A 13,922-nucleotide genomic window follows, 5' to 3' on the forward strand; every position below is an offset into this window, starting at 1 on the left:
ATGGCAACACACTGGATAATGTAGAGGAAATGGACAATTTGCTGGAAACATATGAACAACCTAGACGGACCAGAGAAGAAATAGAAGACCTCAACCAACCCATAACAAGCAAAGAGATCCAATCAGTCATCAAAAATCTTCCCACAAATAAATGCCCAGGGCCAGATGGCTTCACAGGGAAATCTACCAAACTTTCCAGAAAGAACTGACACCAATCTTACTCAAACTCTTTCAGAACATTGAAGAAAATGGAACACTACCTAACTCATTTTATGAAGCTAACATCAATCTAATACCAAAACCAGGCAAAGATGCTACAAAAAAAGGAAAACTACCGGCCAATCTCCCTAATGAATATAGATGCAAAAATCCTCAACAAAATACTTGCAAATCGAATCCAAAGACACATTAAAAAAATCATACACCATGACCAAGTGGGGTTCATTCCAGGCATGCAAGGATGGTTCAACATAAGAAAATCAATCAATGTATTACAACACATTAACAAGTCAAAAGGGAAAAATCAATTGATCATCTCAATAGATGCTGAAAAAGCATTTGACAAAATCCAACATCCGTTTTTGATAAAAACACTTCAAAAGGTAGGAATTGAAGGAAACTTCCTCAACATGATAAAGAGCATATATGAAAAACCCACAGCCAGCATAGTACTCAATGTTGAGAGACTGAAAACCTTCCCTCTAAGATCAGGAACAAGACAAGGATGCCCGCTGTCACCACTGTTATTCAACATTGTGCTGGAAGTGCTAGCCAGGGCAATCCGGCAAGACAAAGAAATAAAAGGCATCCAAATTGGAAAAGAAGAAGTAAAACTGTCATTGTTTGCAGATGATATGATCTTATATCTGGAAAACCCTGAGAAATCGACGATACAGCTACTAGAGCTAATAAACAAATTTAGCAAAGTAGCGGGATACAAGATTAATGCACATAAGTCAGTAATGTTTCTATATGCTAGAAATGAACAAACTGAAGAGACACTCAAGAAACAGATACCATTTTCAATAGCAACTAAAAAAATCAAGTACCTAGGAATAAACTTAACCAAAGATGTAAAAGACCTATACAAAGAAAACTACATAACTCTACTAAAAGAAATAGAAGGGGACCTTAAAAGATGGAAAAATATTCCATGTTCATGGATAGGAAGGCTAAATGTCATTAAGATGTCAATTCTACCCAAACTCATCTACAGATTCAATGCAATCCCAATCAAAATTCCAACAACCTACTTTGCAGACTTGGAAAAGCTAGTTATCAAATTTATTTGGAAAGGGAAGATGCCTCGAATTGCTAAAGACACTCTAAAAAAGAAAAACGAAGTGGGAGGACTTACACTCCCTGACTTTGAAGCTTATTATAAAGCCACAGTTGCCAAAACAGCATGGTACTGGCACAAAGATAGACATATAGATCAATGGAATCGAATTGAGAATTCAGAGATAGACCCTCAGATCTATGGCCGACTGATCTTTGATAAGGCCCCCAAAGTCACTGAACTGAGTCATAATGGTCTTTTCAACAAATGGGGCTGGGAGAGTTGGATATCCATATCCAAAAGAATGAAAGAGGACCCCTACCTCACCCCCTACACAAAAATTAACTCAAAATGGACAAACGATCTCAATATAAAAGAAAGTACCATAAAACTCCTAGAAGATAATGTAGGAAAACATCTTCAAGACCTTCTATTAGGCGGCCACTTCCTAGACTTTACACCCAAAGCACAAGCAACAAAAGAAAAAATAGATAAATGGGAACTCCTCAAGCTTAGAAGTTTCTGCACCTCAAAGGAATTTCTCGAAAAGGTAAAGAGGCAGCCAACTCAATGGAAAAAAATTTTTGGAAACCATGTATCTGACAAAAGACTGATATCTTGCACATATAAAGAAATCCTACAACTCAATGACAATAGTACAGACAGCCCAATTATAAAATGGGCAAAAGATATGAAAAGACATTTCTCTGAAGAGGAAATACAAATGGCCAAGGAACACATGAAAAAATGTTCAGCTTCACTAGCTATTAGAGAGATGCAAATTAAGACCACAATGAGATACCATCTCACACCAATTAGAATGGCTGCCATTAAACAAACAGGAAACTACAAATGCTGGAGGGGATGTGGAGAAATTGGAACTCTTATTCATTGTTGGTGGGACTGTATAATGGTTCAGCCACTCTGGAAGTCAGTCTGACAGTTCCTTAGAAAACTAGATATAGAGTTACCATTCGATCCAGCGATTGCACTTCTCGGTATATACCCGGAAGGTCGGAAAGCAGTGACACGAACAGATATCTGCACTCCAATGTTCATAGCAGCATTATTCACAATTGCCAAGAGATGGAAACAACCCAAATGTCCTTCAACAGATGAGTGGATAAATAAAATGTGGTATATACACACGATGGAATACTACGCGGCAGTAAGAAGGAACGATCTCGTGAAACATATGACAACATGGATGAACCTTGAAGACATAATGCTGAGCAAAATAACCCAGGCACAAAAAGAGAAATATTATATGCTACCACTAATGTGAACTTTGAAAAATGTAAAGCAAATGGTCTATAATGTAGAATGTAGGGGAACTAGCAATAGAGAGCAATTAAGGAAGGGGAACAATAATCCAAGAAGGACAGATAAGCTATTTAACGTTCTGGGGATGCCCAGGAATGACTATGATCTGTTAATTTCTGATGGATATAGTAGGAACAAGTTCACAGAAATGTTGCTATATTAGGTAACTTTCTTGGGGTAAAGTAGGAACATGTTGGAAGTTAAGTAGTTATCTTAGGTTTGTTGTCTTTTTCTTACTCCCTTGTTATGGTCTCTTTGAAATGTTCTTTTATTGTATGTTTGGTTTCTTTTTAACTTTTTTTTCATATAGTTGATTTAAAAAAGAAGGGAAAGTTAAAAAAAAAAAAAAAGAAAAACAAGGAAAAAAAGATGTAGTGCCCTCTTGAGGAGCCTGTGGAGAATGCAGGGGTATTTGCCTACCCCACCTCCATGGTTGCTAACATGACCACAGACATAGGGGACTGGTGGTTTGATGGCTTGAGCCCTCTACCATAGGTTTTACCCTTGGGAAGACGGTTGCTGCAAAGGAGAGGCTAGGCCTCCCTATAATTGTGCCTGAGAGCCTCCTCCCGAATGCCTCTTTGTTGCTCAGATGTGGCCCTCTCTCTCTAGCTAAGCCAACTTGAAAGGTGAAATCACTGCCCTCCCCCCTACGTGGGATCAGACACCCAGGGGAGTGAATATCCCTGGCAACGTGGAATATGACTCCCGGGGAGGAATGTAGACCTGGCATCGTGGGACGGAGAACATCTTCTTGACCAAAAGGGGGATGTGAAAGGAAATGAAATAAGCTTCAGTAGCAGAGAGAATCCAAAAGGAGCCGAGAGGTCACTCTGGTGGACACTCTTATGCACAATTTAGACAACCCTTTTTAGGTTCTAAAGAATTGGGGTAGCTGGTGGTGGATACCTGAAACTATCAAACTACAACCCAGAACCCATGAATCTCGAAGACAGTTGTATAAAAATGTAGCTTATGAGGGGTGACAATGGGATTGAGAAAGCCATAAGGACCACACTGCACTTTGTCTAGTTTATGGATGGATGAGTAGAAAAATAGGGGAAGGAAACAAACAGACAAAGGTACCCAGTGTTCTTTTTTACTTCAATTGCTCTTTTTCACTCTAATTATTATTCTTGTTATTTTTGTGTGTGTGCTAATGAAGGTGTCAGGGATTGATTTAGGTGCTGAATGTACAACTATGTAATGGTACTGTGAACAATCGAAAGTTTGATTTGTTTTGTATGACTGCGTGGTATGTGAATATATCTCAATTAAAAAAAAAATAAAGCTGTCAGTGTCCAAACATCAAAAAATATATATATATATACATTGAGGAAAGAAATGTTTTTAGAGGGTCAATGATTAGGAAGAAAATATCTTAAGAAGGTATTTTCATACATTTTTATTCATTGGTATATGAAGTCCTTCTTAAGGAATGAATAAAGTGCTAACATTTTCTGTAAAATATTCTTGGGTCGTTATAAATAAATATGATTAGCTATCCCTGTATATATTCCACAGACACCTGCTTTCATGTCTGTATACCTGTTGTTCAGTGTGTAAAATCAGAAATGCCCATTTGAAAAAAAGAACTGACTTTGGTCCAGTTTCTAACTGATGATAAAGTTTATTTCTCAACTGTGACATTTTCAGGTGGCAGTGGTAAATAGATATCGTGTCCAAGCTGGGACATTTATAAGAAAAATATGAAGATTGGCTTATATGAATAATACGTTATATGACTAATATAAATGAATATTATATATAAACGACTAGTGTAGAATATATGACTATTATATGTAACATATATGAATATTATATGAATAATAGAAGATTGGGGTCAGAAGTTTTAAGGTTGGGGTGTCACCAGCAAACCAGGTGGTGTGGTCACCCTGGTTTGAAGCCATAGGTTCGCGTTTCTTTTTATTCAACTGTACCCCAAATTTTGGCTTATATTTAAGTGCATGTCATTGAGGGAGATATATGAACAAAAACTTCTGGTATGGAAATTTTTCCCCATGTATGACCATCTTTGTGTTTAGCATAATTGTCCACTTTAATAGAAGTTGAAGAAATGTTATACTTCACTGGAAATGTAATGCATGCCTTGGTTCTAATGTTATATACTATAAAAGATTGCTTGTTTGACATTAAAGAAACTAACCAACATTTTGAAAAGATTAATAAGCTGTAGATTTTTAGAGCGAATGGTTCCTGTAATTTGTTTTCCACCTTGTTGCTTTTCTCTACTTTATTAAGTTATAGAAAGTAAAATTTAAAGGTGATCCAATTGTTTGAATTTTCCTCTGCTGTGTTCCAGGGAAATCTAAGCTTTATAACAAAAATATTTTAAATATTTATCTTCACCTTGTTATCATACTTTTTCAAATATCTCCACTGAGGAGGATTTTAATAGTGCCAGGCTAAGTTTTCTCAGATTTCTCTTTAGTTTCCAGCCCTGCCTCCCCAAACAATGACCATATCTCATTGATTCTAAGATATGCGTTTTTTTCACCTTCTGTAAACACTGAAATCAAGATTCTTCTTTCATTTGGTGGATTTTAAATTTGATAAAATACAGCAATTTTATCATCCCATAAATGAATGTAAGGAAAACTTGGCATGGATCTTTTATGCTTATTCTGGAATTTTTAAATGTTATTTTATATCATTTAGCTTTTCATTGGCCATCCTTTGGCAGAATCTTACAGTAGGGCTTAGGGTTTTTGGCTTTACAGATTATGTGACCCTATTGTAATTGTTGTTTGTTTGCTTTACCTGATGATTTATTTCATAGAGACCTGTGATTCTGCTTATGCAGCTAATTTACTTACGTCAGTTACTGATATTTACCACGAAGTAATAGATGAAGAGTTCTCACAAGGTTGGCCATAGTTCACTATCAAAAGCCTTCATTACATTGAAAAATCCTAGAACATGGTGTGTCAATTTTACAGTTATATTTAGGCACCTATGTGGGCCTAAACAACAAAAAGTATAATTTGGTGATGGGTGTATTTATACTGTGATCATAAAGGAAATGCTCTAAATTAGGTATTCATAATATTTTTATCATGAATTTTGTAGCTTCTGTAATCTTGTAGAACACTGTGTATTGAATAGATGGGAAAACAGGAAGAAAACTTTTAAAAAGCTGAATAATTATGGTAGCATTTTTAATAGCATAGGAGATAATGGTAGTCATAAAGATAATGGTAGTTTTCTAAGAGCAGCAGCATTTTGAGAATTGCTTTTGCTGTTGTGTATCTTTCTAAATCACGCTGTTGACTTAGTGTCATTTTCCAACAAATGACACTGTAGAATGTTAGTTTTGAATGGAATTTTAATAAAGTGTCAGCTGGCCAGTCAAACAGATTTATCACATTTTGTTTTCAAAATCAGTATGGTAGTATGATTTGGCACAAATGACAGGATCCTTTACAACCTCTGGTGAGGACTCTGTAGATGGAAAACCCTAATATACACCACCCAAAATTTAGCCATTGCCTTTGAATTGATTTTTTAAAACCACATTTTTGTTTAATACATAGAGCTAGTAACTTGAAACTTTTTGGTTCATAACTTGTAAGTGTTAAGTAGAGATGTTTTAAAATTAATAGTTTTTGAAAGGATGCTTTTCAGGATGGTCTTTGTTTCTTACCAGAACTTTAAAAGTGATATATAATATGTTAAAGTTTATAATAGAATTAATGATTTTTGAAAGGCAGTTAAATGCATTACATTTGTTCTCTCTTCAGTGCAGAAGTAGTGGTTCATCTTCACTCAGCACCTCCTAACTAAGAACCTGGTCCATTCCAAAGCAGTAAGAATTCCTATAGCAAACTCTCCTTCAAAGAACTTGGCCAGACTGAAGTAAGTTTCTTTGTGAATTCAATTGAACTTGGAAAATGTGTACATTTTTTGTTGTTTGTTAATATGATAGAAGACAATGTTGTACATTATACCAGGTTTCACCATATATATATCTTAAATTAGAGACTTGTGGGTTTACAGAACAATCATGCATACACTATAGGTTTCCCACATACCAGCCTGCCATAAACACCTGGCATTGGTATGTTACATTTGTTAAAACTGATAATAGCACATTTTTATAGTTGTACTATTAATTAAAGTACATGGTTTAATTTGGGGTTCACTGTTTCTGTAGTGTCATTCCAAAGAGCTTTTTGTATTTTTTTTCCTGTTACCAACTCTAACATTTCCCCTTTTAATCATATTCATATATATATTTGAATGTTAATTGTATTCACAGTGTTGTGCTACCATCCCCACTGTCCATTACCTAAACATTTCCATCATTCCAAAAAGGAACTCTTTACACTTTTTAAATATATTATTTTATTTTATTTTTTCTGTTAGAGCATCCAGATACTGTTTCCTCACAGTCATTTTTATTTATTTATTTATCTTAATGGAATTTTATCCATATAATCCATCCAGAGTATGCAATCAGAGGCAGATAGTATTAAGGTATAGCTGTGCATTCATTGGCACAGTCAATTTCCAAATACTTCCATTACTCCAAAATGAAGAAAAAATATCAGAAAATGAAAAAGAAATTGAGATCACTAAAACCACCACATACCCCCATCCCTCCTACTATTTATACATTTTTATCATTATTTTATTAGTCATCAGCCATACACTGGTTAAAGGGAGTGTCAGTCAGCAGGTTTTCACTATCACATGGTCACATGATGTGCCGGTTTGAGTTTATTGTGTCCCCCAAATGCCATTATCTTTGTGGTCTTGTGGGGCAGACGTTTTGGTGCTGGTTAGGTTTGCTTGGGGTGTGCCCCACCCAGCTGTGGGTGATGATTTTGATGAGATGTTCCTGTGGAGGCGTGGCCCCACCCATTCGGGGTGGGCCTTAATCAGTGGAGCTATATAAATGAGCTGACTCAGAGAGAGGGAACTCAGTGAGTGCAGCTGTGAGTGATGTTTTGAAGAGGAGCAAGCTTGCTCGAGAGGAACATCCCGGGGGAAAGCCATTTTGAAACCAGAACTTTGGGGCAGACGCCAGTCACGTGCCTTCCCAGCTAACAGAGGTTTTCCGCACGCCATTGGACATCCTCCAGTGAAGGTACCCGATTACTGATGTGTTACCTTGGACACTTTGTGGCCTTAAGACTGTAACTGTGTAGCGAAATAAACCCCCATTTTATAAAAGCCTATCCATCTCTGGTGTTTTTCATTCTGCAGCATTGGCAAACTAGAACAAATTTTGGTAACAGAAGTGGGGTGCTTTTGCTGCTTAGTCTGCAGATACCAAACATGTTGGAGTGGCTTTTCAAATGGATAAGGGGAAGATTCTGGAAGAATTGTGAGGAGCTTGATAGAAAAGGCCAAAACTGCTTTAAAGAGACTGTTTGTGGAAATATGGACTCTAAAGATACTTCTGATGAGGCCTTGAACAGAAATGATGAATATGTTGTTGTAAACTGGAAGAAAGGTGATCCTTGTTTTAAAGTGGCACAGAATTTGGCAAAATTGAGTCCTGGTGTCAGATGGAAGGAAGAATTTGAAAGCGACAACCTGAAATACTTAGCTGAGGAGATCTCCAGACTACATGTGGAGGACGTACCCTGGCTTCTCCTTGCAGCTTATAGTAAAATGCGAGCAGAGAGAGATAAACTTAGAACTGAACTCTTGGGTTCAAAGAAACCAGAAGCTGATCGCTTGGAAAATTACAAGCTTCCAGGGGGTGGAATCCCAGAAGCTACAGCCCAATGTGAGGATGTTACCAAACATGGAACCCAGCCACCATTTCAGTACAAGCCAAGATTGGAGATGGAATTATCCAGAAAGGATTTGTGGAAAGTCCTATTGTCTGATGGCTTTGACCCCTGTGTGCTTCATGCAAAGCCAACAGAATTTTTGTGAGATCTTTATAGACAGAGCCATTGCCGGTCTGGACTGGAGGAGACAGACAAGGAAAAAATTAAAGGAAAAATCTCTTCAAAGACAGAGCCATGGAGGTTGAGGTCTAGAGTCAAGAGGTTTGGGGCTGGGAGAGCGGAGCAGCCCACACGCAGGGAAAGGGTGAGTTTGCCCTGGAGGTCGAGGGCAGGATTTCCGCCTCGATGCTCTGGAAGAGTTTTGCCACCAAAGAGGGTGGAGCACATTTCCAGGGAATTGGGAAGAGCCTGGCTGCCACCCCACTGTTCTGAAGGGGTTGAGCGTGTGACCCAGAGGTGGAAAGGAATCCGGGAGCTGCCCCAATGTTTGAGGAGGGTGGGGCCAAGAAGGTGGTCTCCCCAGTGTGTGGATATGTTGTAGCACTCACCCAAGCATTTGGAGAGGAAACAGCTGCCAAAAAGGCCCTTGGGAAGGGTTAGGCTCCCGCTCTCTCAAGCCCCAAGGATGCAACATTGTTCTGTAAATGACTCTCAGACGTTGAAATCTAATGGAGTTTGTCCTGCAGGTTTTAGGAACTGTTTTGGTCCTGTTAACCCTGTTTTCCTTACTCTTTCTCCTTATGGCAATGGAAATGTTTATCCTATGAATGTCCCTCCTTTGTATATTGGAAGCATGTAACTTGTTCCAACTTCACAGATCCACAGCTGAAGAAAAATGATGCCTTAGGACTGGCCATGCCTATAATTGATTTTGATGGGATCTTGTACTTAACTTTTGTTACTGAAATGATTTAAGTTTTTGTGATATTGTGATGGAATGAATGTATTTTGTATTTGGAAAGATAATGTCATTTTCCAGGATGTGGAATGTGCTGGTTTGAGTGTATTGTGTCCCCCAAATGCCATTATCTTTGTGGTCTTGTGGGGCAGACGTTTTGGTGCTGGTTAGATTTGCTTGGGGTGTGCCCCACCCAGCTGTGGGTGATGATTTTGATGAGATGTTCCCATGGAGGCATGGCCCCGCCCACTCGGGGTGGGCCTTGATCAGTGGAGCCATATAAATGAGCTGACTCAGAGAGAGGGAACTCAGTGAGTGCAGCTGTGAGTGATGTTTTGAAGAGGAGCAAGCTTGCTAGAGAGGAACGTCCCGGGAGAAAGCCATTTTGAGGCCAGAGCTTTGGAGTGGACACCGGCTGCCTTCCTAGCTAGCAGAGGTTTTCTGGATGCCATTGGCCATCCTCTGGTGAAGGTACCCGATTGTTGGTGTGTTACCTTGGACGCTCTGTGGCCTTAAGACTGTAACTGTGCAGCGAAATAAACCTCTGTTTTATAAAAGCCTATCCATTTCTGGTGTTTTGCATTCTGCAGCATTAGCAAACTAGAATACATGATATCAGCTACATAGTTACCAATTACCATCTAGAATCAAGTCTTCTGGATTACTGTTCAACAGATGCAGGTTATTTACTTCTAACTATTTTAATACACTAGAAAATAAAAAGGAGTATCTATATGACGCATCTCAGAATATAGAAATAGCTAAAACTGAGGAATAGATGTCAGTGCTGTAAGAGCTTACTGTCTAGGAACCTTTACAGTGAGCCTTATTGGACATTTTGTCCTCCGTAACCTATGGAGTTGCCCTATCTCTGCCTACTTTGTATCCCCTGAAAAGCTATGCTCTCAGATCCAATTCTCAGTGTTTACTCATTATAATTAGTTTATATTAGTGAGACCACACAATGTTCGTCCTTTTGTTTCTGGCTTATTTCATTCAATATAATGCCCTCAAGGTTAATTCACCTAGTTGCATGCCTCACAACTTAATTCTTTCTTGCAGCCACTCCATTCCATCACATGTGTACACCCCAGTTCGGCCTTCCTTTCATCAGCTGATGTACCCTTAGCCCACCTCCACCTATTGCAAAGTTTGAATAATCTGCCCTAAGCACCAGTGTGAAAATGTCTGTTCATGTCCCTGTTTCAATTTCTTCCAAGTATATACCTAATAACAGGGTTACAGGATCATCTGGCAAATATATATTTAGCCTTCTGTGAAACCACTTCATGGCCCTATAGAGGGGCTGCTACTTCCCTACCAACAGCAAATAGGTATATCTCTCTCTCCCCACATCTTCTCTGACAGTTGTGTGTTTTTTTAAGAGTTTTATTCACATGCCCACAATGCATCCTGAGTGCCAGTACAATCACATAGTTATGTGTTTATCACCACAATCTATATGAGAATGTTTCCATTTCTTCCACAAAGAAAGAAGAGGAAAAAAGGGAAGAAAAGGAGAAAGAACAAGAATCCCACACCCTTCCCTTATTGACATTTCACTTTGGTGTATTGCCTTTGTTACAATTCATGAGGGAACATTACAATGTTACTGTTAAGTATATACCATCATTTGTGTCCCAGCTTGAATGTATTATGTCCCCCCAAATGCCATTATGTTTGATGTAATCTTGTGTGGGCAGACCTATCAGTGTTAATTAGACTGTGATTCTTTGCACTCCACCCAACTGTGGGTGATGACTCTGATTGGATAATTTCCATGGAGGATTTGGCCCACCCATTCAGGGTGGGTCTGAATTAAATTACTGGAGCCCTATATAAGATCAGACAGAAGGAGCAAGCTGCTACAGCCAAGAGGGACACTTTGAAGAATGCACAGAAGCTGAGAGAACAGCTGATGAGAGACAGTTTGAAGATGGCTGGTTCAAAACAGACTCTTGCTCCGGAAAACTAAGAGAGGACACACACCCCAAGAGCAACTAAGAGTGACATTTTTGAGGAACTGCAGCCTAGAGAGGAATGTCCTTAGAGAAAACCATTTTGAAACCAGATGCCAGCCAGCTAACAAAGGTTTTCCAGACACCATTGGCCATCCTCCAGTGAAGGTTCTCAATTGTTGATGACTTACCTTGGACACTTTATGGCCTTAAGACTGTAACTGTGTAACCAAGTAAACCCCCTTTATAAAAGCCAATCCATTTCTGGTGTTTTGCATCCTGGCAGCATTAGCAAACTAGAACAGATTTTGGTACCAGTAGTGGGGTGCTGGTGCTGCTGTGTTTGCAAGTACCAAACATGTTGGAACAGCTTTTTAAATGGATAAGGAGAAGATTCTGGAAGAATTGTGAGGAGCTTGATAGAAAAGGCCTAAACTGCTTTGAAGAGACTGTTTATGGAAACATGGACTCTAAAGATTCTTCTGACGAGGACTTGAACAGAAATGATGACTGTGTTGTTGCAAACTGGGAGAGGCATTCCTTCTTTTAAAGTGGCAGAGAATTTGGCAAAATTGAGTCCTGGTGTCAGATGGGAGGAAGACTTTGAAAGTGACAACCAGGAATACTTAGCTGAGGAGATCTCCAGACTATGTGTAGAGGAGGTAACCTGGCTTCTCCTTGCAGCTTATAGTAAAATGTGAACAGAGAGATATAAACTTAGAACTGAACCCTTGGGTTCAAAGAAGCCAGAAGCTGATGGCTTGGAAAATTATGGGCTTCCAGGGGATGGAATCCCAGAAGCTACAGCCCAATGCGAGGATATAACCAAACATGGAAACCAGCTGCCATTTCAGTACAAGCCAAGATTGGAAAAGGAGGTAAGCAGAAAGGATTTGTGGAAAGTCCTATTGTCTGATGACTTTGACACCCGTGTACTTCATGCAAAGCCAACAGAATTTTTGCAAGATCTTTATAGAGAGAGTCACTGCCAGTTGGGACTGGAGGAGAAAGACAAGGAACAAATTTAAGGAAAAATTTCTTCAAAGACAGAGCCATGGAGGTTGAAGTCTAGAGTCAAGAGGCTTTGGGCTGGGAGAGCGGAGTGGCCCACATGCATGGAAAGGGTGCTTGCCCCTGAGGTCAAGGGTGGGCCTCCTGCTTCAATGCTCCGGAAGAGTTTTGCCACCCCAGGCCCCAAAGAGGGTGGAGCACATTCCCAGGGAGTTGAGGAGAGCCTGCCTGGCTGCTATCCCACTCTTCTGAAGGGTTTGAGCGTGTTCCCTGGAGATGGAAGGGGCTCCGGCTGCTGCCCCGATGTTTGAGGAGGGTGGAGTTGAGAAGGTGGTCTCCCCAATTTGTGGCTATGTTGGAGAACTCACCCCAGCATTTGGAGAGGAAAGGGCTGCCACAAAGGCCCTTAGGAAGGGTTAGAATCCCACTCTATCAAGCCCCAAGGATGCAACATCGTTCTGTAAAAGGCTCTCAGATTTTGAAATCTAATGGAGTTTGTCCTGAGGGTTTTAGGAACTGTTTTGGTCCTGTTAACCCTGTTTTTCTTACTGTTTCTCCTTATGGCAATGGGAATGTTTATCCTATGAATGTCCCTCCTTTGTATATTGGAAGCACATAACTTGTTCTAAGTTCACAGATTCACAGCTAAAGGAAAATTATGCCTGAGGACTGACCATGCCTATAATTGATTTTGATAAGATCTTGTACTTAACTATTGTTACTGAAATGTTTTAAGTTTCTGTGATATTGTTGTGGGATGAATGTATTTTGTATATGGAAAGATAATGTCATTTTGGGGTCCAGGGGGTGCAATGTGCCAGTTTGAATGTATTACGTCCCCCCAAATATCATTATGTTTGATATAATCTTGTGTGGGCAGAACTTTTCAGTGTTAGATTGTAATTCTTTGCACCCCACCCAACTGTGGGTGATAACTCTGATTGGATAATTTCCTTGGAGGTATTGGCCCGTCCATTCATGGTGGGTCTAAATTAAATTACTGGAGCACTCTATAAGATCAGACAGAAGGAGTAGCCTGCTACAGCCAAGAGGGACACTTTGAAGAATGCACAGAAGCTGAGAGAGCAGCTGATGAGAGACAGTTTGAAGATGGCTGGTTCAAAGCAGACTCTTGCTCCAGAGAAGCTAAGAGAGGACACACACTCCAAGAGCAACTAAGAGTGACATTTTTGAGGAACTGCAGCCTAGAGAGGAATGTCCTGGGAGAAAGCCATTTTGAAACCAGAACTTTGGAGCAGACACCAGCCACGTGCCTTCCCAGCTAACAGAGGTTTTCCAGACACCATTGGCCATCCTCCAGTGAAGGTACCAAATTGTTGCTGAGTTACCTTGGACACTTTATGGCCTTAAGACTGTAACTTTGTAGCCAGATAAACCCCCTTTATAAAAGGCAAGCCATTTCCGGTGTTTTGCATTCCAGTGGCATTAGCAAACTAGAACAATTTGTATTAATTGTATTTTTCCAAATACCATACTATTTTTAATACCTTGTGATGTTGACATTCATTTGTTCTCCCTCATGTAATAACTTTCTTATATTTGTTCATTTAATCACCATCATTGTCCACTCGAGGTTTCCTAAGTTATACAATCTCAGTTTTTATCCTCTGTCTTTCCTTCTGGTGTCCTACATGCCCCTAGCCTTCCTCTTTCAACTACATTCACAC

The sequence above is a fragment of the Choloepus didactylus genome, chromosome 14 (genome assembly GCF_015220235.1).
Source record: "Choloepus didactylus isolate mChoDid1 chromosome 14, mChoDid1.pri, whole genome shotgun sequence".
Classification (NCBI taxonomy): Eukaryota; Metazoa; Chordata; class Mammalia; order Pilosa; family Megalonychidae; genus Choloepus; species Choloepus didactylus.